Source organism: Crocodylus porosus, unplaced genomic scaffold, assembly GCF_001723895.1.
Source record: "Crocodylus porosus isolate Cpor-Errol unplaced genomic scaffold, CroPor_comp1, whole genome shotgun sequence".
Classification (NCBI taxonomy): domain Eukaryota; kingdom Metazoa; phylum Chordata; order Crocodylia; family Crocodylidae; genus Crocodylus; species Crocodylus porosus.
In genome coordinates this window covers 37,568,874-37,572,292 of record NW_017728948.1, presented here as the reverse complement: position 1 = coordinate 37,572,292, position 3,419 = coordinate 37,568,874, and positions in this window count along the sequence as shown.

Sequence of the window (3,419 nt, the reverse complement as noted above, 5' to 3'; positions counted from 1 at the left end):
CAGTATCTTCTAATGTCCAGCCTGAACCTACTCTCAAACAACTTATGGCCATTATTCCTTGTTACTCCAGGAGGTGCTTGGGTGAACAGGGTCTCTCCCATTCCCTGCTGGTCCCCCCCGTTAAGTTTGTAGATGGCCACCAGGTACCCTCTCAGCCTTCTCTTGTGAAGGCTGAACAGGTTCAAGTCTCATAGCCTCTCCTCATAGGGCCTGCCCTGCTGTCCCCGGATCATGTGAGTGGCCCTCCTCTGGAACCTCTCGATGCTGGCCACATCTCTCCTAAAGTGAGATGCCTAGAACTTGATGCAGTACTGCAACTGTGGCCTGACCAGTGTTGCATAGAGGGGGAGAATCACCTCCTTGGCCCTGATTGTGATGCATCTGTGGATGCATGACAAGGTGCGGTTGGCCTTAGTGACTGCATTGTCACATTGGTGGTCCATGTTCATTTTGGAATTGATAATAATTCCAAGATCTCTTTCTGCCACTGTGCTTTCAAGAAGGGAGTTCTCCAGCCTATAGGTATGCTGATGGTTCTTACTGCCCAAGTGCAGTACCCTGCACTTGTCAGTATTAAATCCCATCCTATTCTCATTCATCCACCCCTGTAACCAGTTTAGGTCCAGCTGTATTCTGTCCCTCCCTTCTAGCGTGCCCACCTCGCCCTAGATCTTGGTGTCGTCAGTGAACTTGAACAGGTGCTTTTCACCCCCTTGTCCAACTCTCTAATAAAGAGATTAAACAGTGCAGGCCCAAGGACCAAGCCCTAGGAGACCCCACTGCCCACATCCCTTCAGATCAAGTATAACCCATCCACCACCACTCCCTGGCTGTGGTCCCTCAGCCAAATTGTGACCTATTTGACTGTGTAGGTATCAATGCCACAGTCGCCTAGTTTTTTAATGAGAATGGGGTGGGAGACAGTGTTAAAGACCTTCCTGAAGTCCAGAAAGCCTACATCCACCACAACACCTGTGTCCACTGATTTTGTGACCTGATTGTAGAAGGCAATCAAGTTGGTCTGCATGCACCTGCCCCTAATGAACCCATGCTGGTTACCCTTGAGCATTGTTCCCCTTGCTGGTCCTTCCCAGATGTGCTCCTGGATAATCTTCTCAAAGATCTTCCCCAGGATCTAAGTAAGACTAATGGGCCTATAGTTGCCTAGGTCCTCCCTCCTCCCTTTTTTGAAAATGGGGACCACATTGGCTCTCTTCCAGTCATCTGACACCTGGACAGAGCACCATGAGTTCTTGCAAATCCAGGCCAGGGGCCCCTTGATAACCCCTGCCAATTCCCTCAGCACCCTGGGGTGGAGAGCATCCAGCCCCTCCAGAAGTTCCCTGAGTCCTCCACAACATTAGGCCTGTCAGAGTCTCTCCTGCATCCATCCTGAATCTCAGTGAGAGAGTCCTGGTCCCTGCACAACAAAATGGAGGCAAAGAAATTGTTAGAAAGGTCTGTCTTTCCTCTGGTGCAACCACCAGATTGTCTAGCATATCCCACAGGGGCCCCACATTACCCAGTGCTTTCTTTATACTCCCTATATATTTAAAAAGGACTTTTTGTTGTCTTTGATCCTTGATGGTAGCTCTAGTTCCGTATCTGCCTTAGTTTTCCTAACAGCCCCCCTACAAGCCTGAGTGATGGAGGTATACTCCTCTTTCGTGATAGCCCCTCCCTTCCACTGCGTGTACACCTCTTTTTAGGGTTTCAGGCATTCCTGAATACCTTTGGTGAGCCAGGGGGGCTTTTGAGCACTCTTGCCCCCTTTGATTTTCATTGAGACTGTCACTCCTTGGGCATGGAGGACCATTTCCTTAAGGAACAACCACTCATCTTGGACACCCAGTTTCTCAACTCTCCAGGACCCCAGTGCCTCTCCTACCAATCTCCTCATCTTGCTCAAGTTGGGCCTCTTGAAGTCAAAGGCTATTGCCTTACTGCAGGCCCTTGACACCCTGTGCTATATGGTGAATTCCAGTAGGCGATGGTCACTGTCACCCAGGTAGTTAAGAACCTGGAGTCACCTCACCAGGCCATTGCCTGTGGCCAGAACCAGGTCTATGGCCAGAACCATAGAGCACATCCACACATGCAAGCACATGCACTTGCAGCAGCTCAAATAGAAGCAGTGCAAATTTGAACCAGGGCTTTTTACCTCAGCACATGTGCTCGGACTTTGGTGTGGAACAAATTGTGCCACTAGGGGCACAATAACCCTGCCTGACTTCTCGTGGATCTTCATCCAGGGGGAGCTAGAACCTAGGGCCAGCACCTGTGCTGTCCCCAGCAGTATAAAAAGCTGCCCTGTCCTGGCCCCAGCTGTAAAAAAAGCCACCCTGGCAAGTAGCTCAGGGCTACTAGCACTCAGGAGCTTCTGGGGCCCAGCCAACTGGTACCTAAGGACACTGGCCCTTGTGCCAGCTGGACTGCTGAAGCAGCCCTAAGAGTTCCCTGCACACTTTACCCACTGCAGCAGTCTGGCAGTGGGGGCTGCTGCCTGGCTGTGACCTGCTGTGCACCTGCCAGACTCAGATGGGAACTGCACAGCCAGTAGAGGCATGTGCCCCTGTGGGCCAGCTGCCAGTGGACTCAGTTGCAGGGTTAGTCTTTGTGTGGCACTACTGCCATTTGTGGCCCCTGCCTGGCCATTTGGGCAGCTATCACCCAGAAGATGTTTCAGGTGTGGTGGCCTGCTTTGAACTGTCGAAGCATGTCCTCCTGGCCCCATTTGTCCAGGAGGTCAGTCACAGCCAGCTGGGCTCAAGGTGCCAGCTCTGAGCAGGCAGGGTCCTGTCACTGGCCTCCCTAGCAGGAATTCTGGTTTTCCTTACTGGAAAACTGAAAAATCCCTGATAAAAAAAAAATCCCCAAATCACTCTCTAAAATATCCCCAAATCCATGTTCATCCACAAGTAAAACAAAAGACCACTATAAAGAGAAAGAGTGAGACAGAGACAGCAATCAGTTGGACAATGTTTTATTGATATATCTACAGTGTTAAAGCAAGTCTCTTATCATAAAAATAAGGTAAACTCTAAATACATGTTTCATGAATTCATGAATACATATTTTGCTGCCCTTCCATAGGATGATGGCCCCTACACAAGAGGTTGGGCCCCCACACAAGGGCTATGGCCCCCCAACACAGTGTTCAGCCCCCACACAAGGGCTTCAGCCCCCCAATAGAGGGTTCAGCTCCCCACACAATGGCTACATCCCCCCAACAGGGGAATCAGCCTCCCAGAAGGGGGTTCATGCCCTCAAAAGCAGTTCAGACCCCCAACAAGGGATCCAGCACTCTCACAGAGGGTTCATTCCCCACATAAGGTGTACACCCCCCCAACGGGGTCCAAATGGCCCCCACAGGAGCTACCACCCTCCCAGAAAGGCCCACATGCCCCACCCCAGCCCCC